General features: G+C 44.2%; 1 protein-coding gene across 6 annotated transcripts in view; it reads left to right on the top strand.

Annotated features, from left to right (window-relative positions):
* The window catches only part of PRDM16 (PR/SET domain 16), a 428,828-nt gene that overhangs the window by 139,443 nt on the left and 272,643 nt on the right, over positions 1-16,742 (top strand). The window contains exon 2 of one of the 6 annotated variants that reach the window (XM_060276168.1): positions 16,037-16,088. The exons of the other annotated variants lie outside the window; for them this stretch is intronic. The gene's annotated coding sequence lies outside the window, so the exon portion shown is untranslated. The remainder of the gene's footprint in view (positions 1-16,036; positions 16,089-16,742) is intronic. 6 annotated transcript variants of the gene reach the window in all.

Below are 16,742 nucleotides of genomic sequence, written 5' to 3'. Positions count from 1 at the left end.
AAAAAGGAGAATTAAACCGATAAAAGCAAGTAACTAGAAACAGATCAGAAAATTATTCCGTAGAGCAAAAGAAAATATGCTTGACCTGTAAAGGAGCTGATCAAATCCTGCGGTGGGGTGCAAGAGGGTTGAAGAACTGCTGCTTTCCCTCCTAACAAAGTCTCCTTTAGCTGCATGGAAGGCAGAAGTTCAACAGGTGATGCTCTCTACCAACGTTGCATCTTCACTGGAAGTGAAGCTGTGGGTTTTTGGCTGGCCTGCAGGTCTTAGAAATCAAGGGTTGCCAATGTGGTGCCCTCCTGATGACAGGAGGAATATGTGAGCACATGGACGGATGAATTTGTCAATTTCGGCTTCTCATCTTGATGCGATATTAATTCAGTTCCCCATGTTTCGGCAGCAATTGGCGTTCCTTATGAGAATCGGCCAGTATTTTGGCGCAAATATCCTCTTAATACACACCCTTCTGTATGCAGTTTTGACTAATAGGCACATTTTTTGTAACAAAGTTTCCGCAAAATAAAGTGCGTTGTGGTGTGCCTGTCTTGCTTGCTACCGTATGCATTTTTTAAAAGTGCACATTTTCCCTTAGGATGATGTGATTTGTACATGTTGGTTGGTTGGTTGCAGAACTGCAGCATAGAATTCTGAGAAAGGCAGATTTCAAGGGCAGTTGTGTTTCCATTCATGTATTCGCTCGGGAATTAAGTGCATTTTCTCCTTAGAATGCAAACAGAATTGAATTCCTCCTCCCACCCCCCGGCCTGGCCTTTGTGTGCCTAAAGTTATAGGTTCAGAATGCTTGGCAGATAAAAATCTGCCTTATTTACTTGAGGTATTTTTGCTTTGATATCCCTACCTTTCCTCTCCACGTTATCCTCACAATGACCCTGCGAGGTAGGTTAGGCGGAGAGATGGCGACTGGCCCGAGTTCACCCAGTGAGCACAATTCAAAGCATACCTTTGAAGTTCCATATGGCTTCGGACACGGCGGCCACAATAAATGCCCCTTCCCATCTCTATTTGCCTATGTTCTGCATCTGAGGGACACTTCCCCTCCTAGCCCCCCATTTCTGGGACTGCCTACGCCATCCGCCATCTGAGGCAAGGTGGTTGGTGGCCAAGGTGCGTAGGCAGCACATCGTATAAGGACCCGCCTGTCACCCAGGGGTTTTGTTTGTTTGTTTGTTTTGCTTCTTAACACCAGTCAAAGACCTTCTCATTGCAACTTTCCAGTGGTAGTTTGAGCTGATCTTCCACACAAACAATTTTATCGCTGCCTGTATTTTGCGGAGAACCGTTTGGCTGCAAACGTGTGAAGTAAGCTGGGAACAGACAGACAAGTGGGCAAACAAACAAACAGACAAATACCATCTTTGCTAGGCCATTAGAACGGGAACATTTTATTTTTTATTTTTTTAAATAAATAAATCTTTATTTATTTTTATTGAAAACTGTGATTCTGAGGAAGCCAAACTTGCACCGGGCGCTAATTCCTGTAGTCCCCAGGAAGTGAAGCAGGGACACAACCCTTGTCTTGTGAGATAGCAGCCTTTGCCAATCCTTTGCCAAGGTTGCAGAGGTTCTGCACTGCAAAGGGAGGAAGCCATAGGAATCTGCCCAACCCACTTTCGGTTATCACCTTTGTAGCAATCTCACGGCAGGTGCATCGCTTCTGTTCGCTGCTTTTGTGCCGATTTAACTTTTTAAAAAACCCAAATAAACGAACGAAATAAATTCCTTTGCCTCCATAGCAGGAGTGGGTTGGGGAGGCAGGGAAAATCCCTTTCTTTCCTAGGCTTCTGCACGCTCCCCTCTTACGGTTTGCGTCCCAGAGCTGCGCTCGGGTCAGCAGCCAGCTAACGCTTTTGTCAGCGTGATTAATAGTGCTGTGGATTGTCGTTAATTCACTAGCTAATGACTGCAACTCCGTCTGCTCTCGGAGTAATCGGGTGATGTATGGATGGAGCGCGCACCTCATGGCAGAGGTGAAAAATCATTTCGACAAGTCAAATATTGTCACAGGGAACAAATGGCTCTCCCTGTTAATAAAAATTAATGAATTTTTTTGCCTCCCCCCTTTAAACGCCGGCCTGCTAAATGAAGCCGTCGAACGGCCTGAGCGGATGGGGGGTGGTGGTGGTGGACAAGCTCTATGGAATTAAGCACTTTATTTGATGGTTAAAACTATAAACATCTTTATTACTGTTGCAATAGAACGTGGCATGTGCAGGGGAATTTGGTTTGAGCTATTTTCTCAAATGTGCCGGTGTTCTTTAAATGGGGGAAAGGGAAGCAGGGGGGAATCTAGAGAGCTGAAAAGGTTTGAAATATGAGAGAGGGAGAGGTGTGGGTTTTGGGGGAGGGGGAAAGGGGAGAGAGAGAGCAATACAGTATCGGGCTGTTGCTTTCAAATGCCTCGCATCTCTCAGGTGCCATCGCACCCAACTTTGATGCAGTCAGTGCACCAACCCTGTAAATAACCAGAGAGCAGTTCATTAGCTGGCTGAACTGATCCTGTTCAAAGAAGATCTTGGATCATGAAGATTTGGATCATGCAAACTGACTGACTCGATAACATGCGGTTTAAGGGAATGGTAACGGGGCAGGTTTAAAGCCAGGAACTGTTGTGGCTTCACTGAAATAGTCCTGGGAATTGTAGTTTTAATTCAGGCACGTGCTTCTTGCTGCAGCCCACTGTCCCCGTTGTAGAGCAGCCATTTCTAAAACTTCCACAATCTGAGGCCTGGCTATTAATTCAACCTGAAACATGTTTAGATTTGTAGCGCAGACATATCCCAAGTTGCTTTCCCCACCACAAACAGCTTCTCTGTGTGTTGTACACACAGATGTGTGGATAGTTATTGAGGTGGCAAGAGTTAGGGAAGTGAGAAATGTAAACATTGTAAAAGGATATATTTTAAAGTAGTTTTCTTTGGGGAGGAGTATGTGAGTTTTGAGCATCGCCGATCCCCTTCTCTTGTGCCACCAGAAGCTAATTCAGTGTTGGCCACTGTACAATGATCCATAGGTCTTCAACAACTGTTAGAAACTTGAATTACCTGTAGTCTGGGGCACAGGGCATGGAAACACAGAATAACAGAAACACAACTATCCTGAAAACTCACACTCTTTTGTGGTGCTTCTCTCTTTCCAAAATTGTATACAAAAGGGGAAAGTTCAGAAAGCAATCTCTGTGTGTGTCGATGTGTGCGATTGTAAATCACTCCAAGGCACTATTGTGTGTAAAGCTACCAAACAAAGAAATACTGTAATGCAAAATGCATCATTTTAGGGGAAATTGCTTGCAAAGCTGTACATTTTAAGTGGAATTATGTTCCCTAGGAGAAATGTGCATATGAATATTTAAGTCAACTTTGTTTATTTATTTATTTTTTAAAAATGCAAATTGATGCAAGAAAGTGGATGAAGTGAGCTGGAGACAGTAAATGTGAGTGAGGAGCTGATCCAGGCATAGCAGTCTAGCCCTAGTCTGGCCTTTTGCCTGATCCAGCAGGACTCGTCTTATTTAAGTATGGCTTCCCACATTGTTTTTGTAGATATTGTCACCTTTCCAAACATTTGTGTGCATTTGAAACACTTAACCTGGAGCAGCAGGCAATGTCTTTGGCATCCAAAATCATTGTTGCACCGCATTGTGGTGAATCGCACGGAACCAGATTAATTGCAAATCATTCCCCGCTCAGAACCATGGTATCTGCTCCCCTGAACAACCTTCCACCAGCATCCTGTTCATGGGTAAAATCCCACAAGATCTGCCTGGGAATATCACTGCTTTCTCTCACTTTGACAGGATTAAACAAAGGGGGTGGATCCTGTCTAAATAAGCCCCTCCCCTCAACCTCACAAGAAGCTTATTCACACCCGGGAGGCAGGAAAGGAATAGACTTGCACTAGATCATAGCAATGGAGCACATCTAAATAAGTAACTGCTCTATTACTTCCTACGACCAAGCCAAAAATCCTTCTTTTCAAAGATTACTTGTATATTTTCCCCATTTTATTAGGAGGCATCTTCTTAACACAGCTAGCTAAAGTAGTCCTTTCTCTCTCTTGTGGCCCCATTCCCTTCTTGAAGCATAGCTGCCTCTTCTTCTTCTTCTTCTTCTTCTTCTTCTTCTTCTTCTTCTTCTTCTTCTTCTTCTTCATTTTTTCTTCCATTCATGGAGCTCTGCAGTTCATTTCCCAGTCCTGGTTCTGCTTCAAAATATTAGGTTGTATCCAATGTTATGGGTGACTTAGGGCCATGAATTTAAACGGTCTACAGTCATACCTCATGTTACGTCCGCTGTGGGTTACGTCTTTTACTTGTGGGTTCGGTGCGCACACATGCGCAGAAGTGCTAAATCACGCTTTGCGCATGCACAGAAGTGCTGAATTGCATCACGTGCTTGTGCAGACACAGCGCTTCAGGATGTGGCCTTTTCATGTTGCGAACGGGCCTCCGGAACGGATCCCGTTTGCAACCAGAGGTACCACTGTACTCTCAATAAAACTGAGTTGGAGACAACCAACTGAAATGTGCTAGGCGCTCCTTGGTGGGTATGTGTCACCTGAGGTGTACCATCAGACTTGACAATGAGCTTGGACAAGTGACCCCACTATTTGCTTTTTCAGTGGCTTCACTGACCTCTCGCGTTCCTGCCTTTTCTTCAACGTTTCATATTCCACTTCCTCTTTCCATCTCAGTATTTTTACAATTGATTATTTTAGAGTGGGGGCAGACTTAAGTACCCATCAGACATGCCTCCCTGGGCAGCTTTGAAAAGAAGATTCTATAGATTGTGTCCAGTTCTAGGGTACTCGGTGGAGAACCATTGAAATTAATGAAGCTGACTAACTTAGGTCCATTAATTTCAGTAGATCTATTCTGAGTATGGTCTAGCTGGATGCAACTCTACATACCCTTTCCATGATAGGATCAACAAGGCAGACATTGCAGCCAGTCTGCTATTCTTTGGTCCAGGGTGCGGTGGGTGTCTACCAATTGCAGGGTCCCATAAGGAGATCTATTTTTTTCCATCCATTCCAGTTCTTCACATCCTCCATACAAAACTAGAGATCTGCAGCAACTTTGCCAGCTTATATTTGCAGCGGTTTGTGTTGGCTCTTTGGAGTGGCATTCGCCCTCCTTTGAATGCTAGTCAGTTTCACAGCCAGACCTGCACTTTCTAGTCTTCACGGGGTTCGTTGCCTTCCTCCCATCTTTACCAAGGAACTTGTTCAATTTGTTTTACTATTTATTAGTTAAAGCAGTTATAACCTGCACTTTCATTTAAAGAAAAAGTACGACAAGGTGGCATGCAATGTACAGTTATAATGAGACATCAACAAATACTGGTTGGTTCAAAAGAGAAAATTCATATTGCAAAGGCCTGTCTTGATTAAGTTTCTCAAAGACATCTGAAAGAAGGGGCAGATGGTTTCTGCCAAACCTCTACTGTGATTTCTGCAGGACAGAGTCTGCTCAGTCCCTACTGAAGGCAAAATGGACCTTCAAGAGAATGAGGAACTTCCAGAAGTATCGAGAGTCTTGGAGATCAAGGTGGATGTTCCTTGCAGTACATTGAGCTCAAGTTGTTTAGGGTGTTGTGAATTAACACAGGTACCTTGAAAATGGCCCAGTGGCAAATCAGCAAGAGGCACAGAAATCTCAGACCCTCCAAGTGTCCATATTTTCCAGGGACAGTCTTGGATTTACAGAAGTTTCTGATATGATCCCAGAATGTCCCACTTTCCCTTAGGACGTCCCTATTTTCATCGGAGAAATGTTGGAGGGTGTGGAGTTATGCGACCCCCAAGCCAAGGAGATAAGTAACTGTACAACCTTTAGAAGACATCTGAAGGCAGCCTTATATAGGGAAGTTCTTTTTAAAAAATGTTTAATTTTTTATTGTTTTTATATATGTTGAAAGCTGCCCAGAGTGGCTGGGGCAACCCAGTCAGATGGGTGGAGTATAAATAATAAAAGTTTTGTTGTTGTTGTTGTTGTTGTTGTTGTTGTTGTTGTTGTTGTTGGAGAAATGTTGGAGGATATGAAACAGCCAGATATTAGGCAGTTTCCCATGAGTTGTGTCCAGCTATGCCCAACTCATAAGAGACCCACTGAAATTAATGAACCTAAGTTAGCCGTGCCCATTGATTTCAATTGGTTTACTCTGAGTAGGACTAGCGTGCTCACATATTCCATTTGGGGGCGGGGGGGGGTATTCCGTTGTTGAAAAGTTAAAGGTGAAATCAAATCTCAAGTTCCTACTGTCAGCTTAGGTGGTGCTTAGCCATGAGTTGTGGAAAGAAGTCGGTTAAGATTTAGGGGGTGGGTGGGGGGAAAGTGTGTGTGTGTGTGTCAGGAAGGGTATTGGGGGGGGGCACAGAGATTTCAGCCATTCCATGGAATACCTTTCCTAGCCCCAGGGCGACTGGAAGTAGTATATTAACCAAGCAAGAGAGGGAAAGAGGGAAAAGGCCAAATCACATTTCTTTGAAACAAAGAGCCTCTTTTCTCCCCCCACCCTCCCCCCACCCCAAGGAACATGCTCTGATCAAAATTACAGCGTCTTTGCTAGCCATTTCATCCCACCCAGCCCGAGGCAATATTAAAGCAATGAGGAAATAAGGGGATGCAGTAGGCCCTGAAGAGTCCCTGGAGCCTTTTGCATATAAATAATCCTTTTTAGAATAATGCACTAGTTTTAAACAGAGCCAGGTTCTCCGGGTACCTCCTAACAGTGGGTGGCGATGGTATCTTTATTGCTATTATTATTGCTAGCGTAAGGTATATTATTTATCATTTTTATTTATTTGAATATTTATGATCCACACTTTTGTAAAATGTACCAAGGTGGCTTACAAGACAACTTACAACTAAATAAATCAATTAATATCTTTAAAACTTTTTTTTAAAAAAACAAATTCAGCAAAACAGCAAGAGGAAAATGTAGGGGGAAATGAGCACTATGTACTGGTTGTTTACAAACAAAAAAAGTATTATGTCAAAAAAGTAGATTTTACACTACTAAAGGTTTGCTACCTAGTGAAGGTCAACCAAACCTTGGGTGCAGGTCCTAACCTCGGTCGCATACACCGGATGTGTCCCATCAGAAGATGTAGGTCATGGACTTAAAACTACTCTGCATTCCAGTTAAGATTGGTCGAAACCTACCTGAGGACCTTTGCTAGACTCGTCAATTTTTGTGGCGGTGGGAGAGCTTAGATTTCCTCAAAAGTGATTCACACATGCTCTCTAAGAAACGACGACTTAGCTCAAGTGTCATTTCTCAGTGCAGAATTTAAAATCCTACCCTGGCTCGCAACCCCACCCCCCGCCACAAGCTTCAAATTGATCTTGAATTTTGCATACGGAACTCCCAGCTTCAATGCCTGGCTTCTCCTCCAGGGCTGCTGCCAGCCAGGGTCAGCTATACTGAGCTAGATGGTCTGACCCTGGTCTGGCAGCATCAGGCAGCTTCCTATGTCTGCTTTAGGCAGACTTGGTGGCAAAAGCCAATTTTTGGTTCTAAAGGCAAGAGAATAGGGAGCCCTCCTCCAAAGCCAACATCCATAGAGAAAACGCTTGGTGGCATTCTCACATTTTCACAGTCCTCTTTGCCATCCTTCTCCAACCTGGTCCTTTCTAAATGTTGCCGGGCTCCAATTCCTACCATCCCACACTGCTGTTGGCCATCCTAGCTGGTCCAATGACATCATGGGGTGGGCAGCAGGTTGGGAAAGCCTGAACTATAAAACAAAACTTGATGGGGTTTCTAGGGTTTTCTGCGCACAAAATATTGATGAGGAGCTGGAAAAGGACTCTTTGAAACAGGTGGGTGCTTTGTTTTCCTTGGCCGCCGCACACCCCCTCCCCCCGGGAAAGCTAATAAAAACTGAATTGATTTGAAATAGGAGGGAAGAGAATGTGCCTGTGTCAGTTTATCCTGTGTACTTATTGGTTACCTTGCAATCCCATTTCCATGTGGCCCTGAGCCTGATATTTAGGCACAGCCTTCAGAATAGGCCCCCAACCCTCAGTGGAGCATTTTGGGGGTCAGGTCAGACCTCACCTGGAATACTGGTCAGACCTCACCTGCAATACTGTGTCCATTTCTGTGCACCACAGTTCAAGAAGGATACTGACAAGCTGGAACGTGTCCAGAGGAGGGCAACCAAAATGGTCAAAGGCCTGGAAACGATGCCTTATGAGGAACGGCTTAGGGAGCTGGGTATGTTTAGCCTGGAGAAGAGAAGGTTAAGGGGTGAAATGAAATCTTTATTACGGCCAAAGGCCCACAATATAATCTTATGCAACACAATGTACAAAAACACTGGGCAAGACAGGATAAAATAAAGCAAGAGTAAATAAAGTTTAAAAAGGACTTAAAAATTCAATACATATAAACAGATATAATTTGCAATAATTCCTTGGATAAAATAGATGGAACAGTACATTTGTTTCGACAAGTTTCCGCTATAAATCGGGTAATAGAACAGATTTTCAGTAATCATGAAGTAAACCATTTTTCCTTTTGTATGAGAGAACTGTAACCAAATATCTTGCTACTAGCAGTGTTCTGCTAGGGTCGCTGTCTTGTAGCAAATATGTTAACTGAGACTCCAAGTTCTCAGTCAAACTTTCTGTTATTAAGGGAAGTAGAAATCTGGTCCGGGAGTCCGTGTGCAAGGGACAACAGAATAATATATGATGGAGAGATTCTATAGTTTTGTTATCACATGCACATAATGCTGAAATTTGTCCTTTAGTAAACCTATTGCCCATAACGTTGGATGGAAAAACGTTAAATCTTGCTTTAGTAAAAGCAAATCTGTGGGCCGCAACAGATAAAGATGACAAATAAGATGGAATCTGCGGTGTAAGCCGTATACCAAGATTCAGCGGTGAGCATGTACCACTTCCCATTATGACATTTTGTTGGAGATCAAACTCATCTAGTTTTTGCGTAAGTGTTCTTTTGGCCGAGGCGAGATCTAGTTTCAATAGGTCCGATGGAGACAGTCCATAGGACACGATTTTTGTATGTATCTTCTCTGCCCATGGGCTAGCGAATTTGTCTCGCCAGAGACATTGGATAAGATAGAGTTTTGAAAGTCTGTGTCGCAAGGACAACCAATAACAAAAAATACGCCTCCATAGGGCGTTTTCTAGAGAAGGGATTTTTAATTCTAAGCGAATGGCTGAATTGCTCACACACTGGGGCAGTTTTAACAGACGTCTCAGAAATTGATTTTGGACTATCTCCAAGGACATCAGGTTTACAGAGGCCCCCCATAACGGGGCAGCATAGGCCATTGTCGCGATCACTTTAGCATTATATACCTTTAAGGCTGATGGGACATGAAGAGCTCCGTCAGAAAAGAAAAAGCGCAACAGTGCGAACGAAAGAGCTTTGGCCTTATTTAGGGTATATGCGAGATGTGCCTTCCAGCCCATGTTGTACTGGAAGTAGACACCCAGATATTGAAATTTGTGAACCTGTTCAATGGGTTTCCCCTCCAGTTCCCACTTATAGGTTTTCCGACTTCTTGAAAAAATTAAAACCTTTGATTTGGCTTGATTTATAGTAAGGAAATTTGATTTACAATATGAAGCAAAAATTTTAAGGGCCCTCCTAAGTCCGACTCTCGAGAAAGAGAGAATCACGGCATCATCCGCGTATAACAGCAATGGACATCTATAATTTGCCAGGCGGGGGGCGTGGATGACTAGTTGGGATTCGGCTAAGGGTGCCCTCATGTCACTGATAAATAAATTAAACAGGAAAGGGGCTAAAATACACCCCTGTCTGACTCCTCTATTGATAGATACAGGATTTGTAAGGTCACCAGCAGGAGTGATCCTCACCCTGGCAGCCGACCCTTCATGGAGTTGAATCATCAGCCACAGTAGCCTTCCATCTATGCCCCAGCGTGCCAGTTTTTCCCATAGTAACCTTCTAGGTATACTATCAAACGCGGCCTTTAGATCTATGAAGGCCGCACAAAGCTGGCCTCGCGTTGGGAATGAATATTTCCGAGCTAAATGATACAGAACTATTGCATGGTCCGTAGTTGAATGATTTGGTCTAAATCCAGCTTGTTCAGGGCCAATCAGCTGGTTTTCATCGGACCATTGAACAAGTCTGGTTAAAAGAAAACGTGCATATATTTTCCCAATAATTGACAAAAGACTGATATTTCTGTAGTTCCCCGGATCGTCTGGGGAACCTTTTTTATAGATTGGGACTATGATGGCATCCTTCCACGTTTTTGGTACGAGACCAGTGGCATTTATAGCATCGAAAATAACAGCAAGAATTTTTGCCCACCAGGCAGGGTGAAGTTTTATGGCCTCCGCTGGGACCAGATCGGGCCCGGGGGCTTTACCAGTTTTTAGTTTGGAGATTAAGTCTAAAATTTCATCCGGTTCAGTATTTGGCCAGATGGGTAGGTGCTTGATTAAATCATCAGAAGAATGAGTAGAAGGTTCTGTCAACGAAAAATATTTCTTTAGAAATAATTCCCAAACCGGGGCAGGGATAACTGTCAAAGGGTACTTCTTTGATCTTCTATTAACCAGATGCCAGAATTCCCGTGAACTTTGAGATCGGGAGGCAGCAATTAGCGCCTGCCATTGATTTTTTTGCCACTCATATTTGGCAATTTTCTGTACCTGCTTATATGCAGTTTTTGCTTGCTGATAATTCGGAGGCAATACTAAAGCACCAGATGATTTGTAATCATTATAAATGGCACAAAGGTAAGATCTAGCCTGCTTACATTGTAGATTAAACCAAGGAGCACCAGCCTTAAAATGAATCCGATTTACCCGATGTGCTGGTACTGTAAAAAAGGACGTAAAATCTTCCATGAATGAGGAAAATAAATTCAAAGTATTGTTATATTCAGATGAGTCTAACGTGGGAACGATATCAATTTGAACTATTTCTTTTTGGAAGAATTCCATATATTTTTGGGCCTGGACTACGGACCATTTTATTCCTCTCACTTGGGCGACAGCATTTATTCCCAAATGTGTGGGATGCATAGTCTCAACCGGCTGCCAATCCAAGGAGAGTTTGGCAACCAAGGGGAGGTGGTCACTTAGCTGAACATTTTCTATTTTAAAATAAAGAAAATTTGAGAATAAATCCCTAGAGACTATTAAATAATCGAGAACACTGTTTGAGATTGTACTCAAATGGGTGAATTCGCCAGGAATATCAGGGGGACAATTACCATTTAAAATAATTAGGTTTAGACGGATTATTAGTTGATACAGAAGAACACCCGCTTTGTTCACTCTATCATCTTTCGATAGTCTCTGTGCAAGGGGAAATAGGTCCAGGTTTTGGTGGCCAGAGGGAACCCACCACTTGTCCTTGGTTAGAGCCTCCCAATTTGCACCTGTACGAGCATTAAAGTCACCACCCAATACTGAGGGGACGTTCGGGTACTTGGTGTAACAGGAAGATAAATGACCCTCGAGGGTTTCCCATTTAAGATGGAGATCTGACAGTTGGCCCCCAGGGGGGAAGTAAACATTTGTAATCAGTAACTCAAATTTTCCTCCTGAAATCAAGCCTGTGATAGCGTAGGGAGGAAATGATTTTACAAGCGTGAGTTTTGCCTGTAGTTTGAGGGAGATGGCTATCGTCAGGCCCCCTCTAGAACGTCCACCTTTGGGAGAGGGGCATGCTGGAAGTGAAATAAGATCGTAACCATTTATCTCAATCGCCTCCTCTTCCCAGGTTTCTTGTAGGAGGATTATCTGAAATGAGTTTATAAATTTCAAGAAGTCAGGATCGAATTTCTTCCCCCTCCATCCTGCGATGTTCCAACATAAAAATAGCATAGGGGGGTATTTAGGTTGGTTATTTGATAGTCAATTCAGGTGGGGAAGGGGCTCTGAGTTGAGGGGAATTTCAGCCCCAAAAAAATCTGTAATTTTTCTTTGGGAGGGTAGCGACCGAGCAGAACATCCTAGCAGAATAGATTTGTTGGGATGATTTAGCTGCGAGGTTGGTACGCTCGTTCCACTAGAGGTAACTCCTTGGCCTGGAATAATCAGCTTTTCAGAAAAAGTTGATAGATGTAAAGGGGCATTACTCAGGGGAGTGAAGAAAGGGTCAGCAGAGGTAGTACCACTAACTGGAATTTCCTTTGGAGGTTGGATAATTTTATTTATATGGCCCATCGGATCTTCAATCAAATCCTCCCTAAAATCTTGTAATATAGTAGTAGGATCATCCCGTGTTTGTTGGGGTGACCGAGTTCCCCTTGGTGGACCAGATATTGAAAGAGAGCTCCTTTGAATGTTCATTTGTAGGTTAGATGTTATTTTATCTGATGTAGAAGAAGGTTCAAGATCCGGCATAGAAGAATGCGTCGAAGGATAATTTGGATCATGTCGGTGGGTAGGGACATCCTCCATCACTGGGATCTCCAGAGAAAGTGGGTCAAGATTTATTTGTAAGGGTGGTGGAGAAGCCTCTCGCAGGACAGTGTTCATTTCAGGCATCGCCTGCATCACTGGAGCTTGCCGAGCAACCATAGATTTAGGTATTGGGCTAAATTGAAGGAGGTCATCTGTTTCCAACAGACACGTTGCAACCAGATTATTTTGGTTCTTAATTTTATTATGTACTTGCAGAAATTGTGATTTGAGCATATCAAGTCTCTGTATTGTTTCTGCTTGCTCTTTCAGCGGGAGGTCACCAAAGGAGATGATAAGCGCATTTTCATCCAGGGATGTTTGCAGATTATCAGGATCAGGCCCCTCAGATGTTCGGAGAGGGGGTAGATTTGACTGGGAAGATTGGGTGTCAATCTCATTTCTTGATATGATAGGGCATTCTGCTCTTGGAGGAGTATTTCCGGCAACTCTGCATAATAGAGGTTTAATCGTGTTGTCCACAAACACCCTCGTAGGGATGATGTTAATTGTAGCTAAAGTCTTTTTCCGACGCACTATTTCAAAAGGAATCTCTGAGGAATGAAAGGCTAGTATCACTTTAAGGAGGCCATCTCGGTGTAAGAGAGGAAGCACCGCATGTAGGTCAATTTGTTGGTGCTTGATCTTTAAAATTTTGCTTAAACAATCCTTTGCCCCTTCTAAATTTAGCCATTTTCTTGTTCCATTCCAAATAGAAAGGCAGATTTTCTTTGGATGCAGGACTAACACTTGTTTATTTAATTGGTTATTTGAACAATATTTATGCTTCCTCCTGTTTTCAACTTTGGGGGGTTGGTCAACTGGAGGCTTTCTTTCATAGGGTAGACTTTGTAATGGATTGGGTTCAGGGTTCCCAACTTTCTGCATGAGGTTAGATACTTGTAAGGATATTGCATCCATTTTTTTAAAAATACAATGAAGAGTCCTGATAATCAAATGCAACTGCTCACTTCTGAGGCATTCCGCTGGGTCTGGCATTGCTTCCTCGGCCAAAAGGGTCTGCTTGATTTTTGGTGTACTCATTTGGACTCTTGATTGAGAGAAAGAGCACTGTGCCTTCAGAGTATGGGATGTTTCAAGGTCTTCCAGAGGGAGAAAGCGGTTGTAGGTTTCTACTTCAGCCTGAGAATTTGCCTGGCCACTCCCTCCTTTGCCCCTTTGCAGGTCTGTTCTCTTTAACTTTGGCTTAGGGAGGGGCAAAGGCTCTTCCTTCTCCCTCAAACGCTTGCTGCAGCCCATGATCGACCCAAATTTAAAATGAGTTTATTAAAATTTAAATTTAAAATAAGTTCATTAAAAAAAAAAAAGCCAGGGGGGTGACGGGGGCTCAGAGAAAGGGAGCAAACTTTGCTGCAACCACCGCAGCTTCTCCTCCTCACCTCCGCATAGACTTGCTTACCGGCAGGTCGCAGTCTCGCAGCTCCAACCGGTTAAGGGGTGATATGATAGCCATGTTCAAATATATAAAAGGATGTCATATAGAAGAGGGTGAAAGGTTGTTTTCTGCTGCTCCAGAGAAACGGACACAGAGCAATGGATTCAAGCTACAAGAAAGAAGATTCCACCTAAACATTAGGAAGAACTTCCTGACAGTAAGAGCTGTTCTGCAGTGGAATTTGCTGTCAAGGAGTGTGGTGGGGTCTCCTTCTTTGGAGGTCTTTAAGTGGAGGCTTGACAGCCATCTGTCAGGAATGCTTTGATTGTGTTTCCTGCTTGGCAGGGGGTTGGACTGGATGGCCCTTGTGGTCTCTTCCAACCCTATGATTCTATGAGGGAAGCTGCTGTAGGGACTGGGAAGCAGTTTCCCGGAGCTCTCTACAGCCTCATCCGCCTTCGACATTGAAAGCAGTGTCAGTCCACTTTAAACAGACATGGCTTCTCCCAAAGGATTGTAGGAATTGCAGTTTGTTAGGGAACCCCTATCCACAAAGCTACCATTCTCCACTTTCCAGGGAATGCTGTGAATTCTAGCTAGGTGAGCTAGAAAGGAGCCTCCTGACAACTTTCAGCATCCTTAAACGGACTACAATTCCCAAGGTTATCAGTTCTTTGGGCGGGGGGGGGGACCATGTCTGCTTAAAGTGGTATGATACTGGTTTAAATGCACAGTGCAGATGGGGCCTTGGGTGTGCTTATCTCTGGATGCAGTCTACCGAATCAGGACAGAACGGGAGTCCATTGACTTTCCAGGGTATGACAAGAGGTCAGCTAATGCAGAGAGCCAGAAGGATGGATGGGGGAGATGGTTGGTCCTTCATCTATAGCTCCGTCCAGACTCCATCCATTGGAGCTCCTGCTAAGCAGAGCAGTCTTCTTAATTGATCCACTTAGCTGGAAGGGAGCATTTCCAACATACCTCCCCCCTGTTTCCAAGGGCCCAGCTGCCCCTTGTATTGTCTCTTCACCCATGGAGAAATCAGCAGGAGCAGCAGTATTTACTGTATTAGTCATTCAGCTATGAAAAAAAGTTTCAGCGCAACTTAGCAACAAAATAAAGCTATTTTAAAAGTTTAAAAAGACATGCATAGCTCAGTTGGTTGGAGTGCGATGCTGACAGTGCCAAGGTTGCAGGTTCAATCCCCGTAAGGGACAGCTGCCTATTCCTGCATTGCAGGGGGTTGGACTAGCCCATCCCTCAGGGTTCCTTCCAACTCTAGGTCTCTATGAGATATAATGCCGAAAAAGCTGACTCAGCAATGCAGTGAGAAGGAGAAGCCCTCCCACTCCCCATTAAAAGATGAGCACCACAGCAGATGTTGACTAAACCACCAGAATAAATTAAAGTCTCAGCCTGGCACCTAAACACAGTCAGTGATGGCACAAGGCATGTTTCCCCTGGGAAGATCAGATCACGCATGTGGGGGCACCACTGGCAAAGCCCGCTTTCGTGCAGCTACCCTGTGCACTTTAATTTCGGACAAATTAAGATTGAATTAAGGGTCCGATTTCATTCCCAATGCATCCAGGACTAAGCGTATTCATACAGGTACTGGCTTCCTTCTGAGTCGACACGTGTAGCATTGTATCAACTGATAAGGCTGCAATCCTGAGTCCGTTTACCTAAGCCCCATTGGATGCAGCGGGATTTACTTCCGAGTAGACATGGACAGGCTTGTTCTGTAAGGTAATAAAAAGGTAAAGGGACCCATTAGGTCCAGTCGTGACCAACTCTGGGGTTGCGCGCTCATCTCGCATTATTGGCCGAGGGAGCCGGTGTACAGCTTCCAGGTCATGTGGCCAGCATGACAAAGCCACTTCTGGCGAACCAGAGTAGCACACGGAAATGCCGTTTACCTTCCCGCTGTAGCGGTTCCTATTTATCTACTTGCATTTTGACGTGCTTTCGAACTGCTAGGTTGGCAGGAGCTGGGACTGAGCAACGGGAGCTCACCCTGTCACAGGGATTCGAACCGCTGACCTTCTGATCAGCAAGCCCTAGGCTCAGTGGTTTAACCCACAGCGCCATAGAACTAGGAAATTCACCCGGATAGTTCCAGACATAATTTGGTTTTGTTTTTTTGTTAAGTCATGATCTGATCCTGACATTTGGGTTTCCCCTGTTTTTCTCAGTGGTGAACATCTGAAGGGCAGACATGGAACATAGAAGCCTGCTTTACACCAGGTCAGACCTTTTGTCCAACTAGCCCAGCATTCTCTATTCTGACTTGTGGCGGCTGCTCAGCATCTCAAGGCAGAGAGAATTCCTTTCCCATACCCTGCCACCTGCCACCTGTGGAGCTTGGTTCATTAGGGCAAATTGGGCACTGCCCCGCCAATCTCAGCCTGTCCTAACCTGTGTTGCCTTATTCCTTACAACCAGTCAAGGAATGGCACTGCCTGCCATCTTCCTCCTGCTTAGCCCCAGTGTCACCAGTTGGCTCTGCCTGCCATTGGCTCTGGCGCCACCTACTGTTGACCTCCCTGCTTTCCATCCCACCAGTCTTAACGGACAGTGCAAGCAAAGCTCAAAGTAGGTGTCTCTCTCACCGAGCTCTGATCACTCCCCATGTGGCACATGTTGCACAGTTAAAAATATCGCAGAAGTTAGAAATTCAGCGGATTTGCAGAATTTCCGGATGCCCCCCCCCAACAAATCACAAAGATCTTTCAAAAGAAAGCCACCACCGCAACTAGGCTCTTGCCAATTCATTTTAGAGCAATCAACTTACTACAGTCAACAAATGTCTTGCTTTTCTTCTTCTAAAACTCCTAAATCCAGCAGTATCCCAAATTGAAAATGCTTTGTGGTAAGAGGTTTTATTTTGGGGTGGGGAGC

Source organism: Zootoca vivipara, chromosome 6, assembly GCF_963506605.1.
Source record: "Zootoca vivipara chromosome 6, rZooViv1.1, whole genome shotgun sequence".
NCBI classification, from domain to species: Eukaryota; Metazoa; Chordata; class Lepidosauria; order Squamata; family Lacertidae; genus Zootoca; species Zootoca vivipara.
This window is presented reverse-complemented; position numbering and strand designations above follow the sequence as displayed.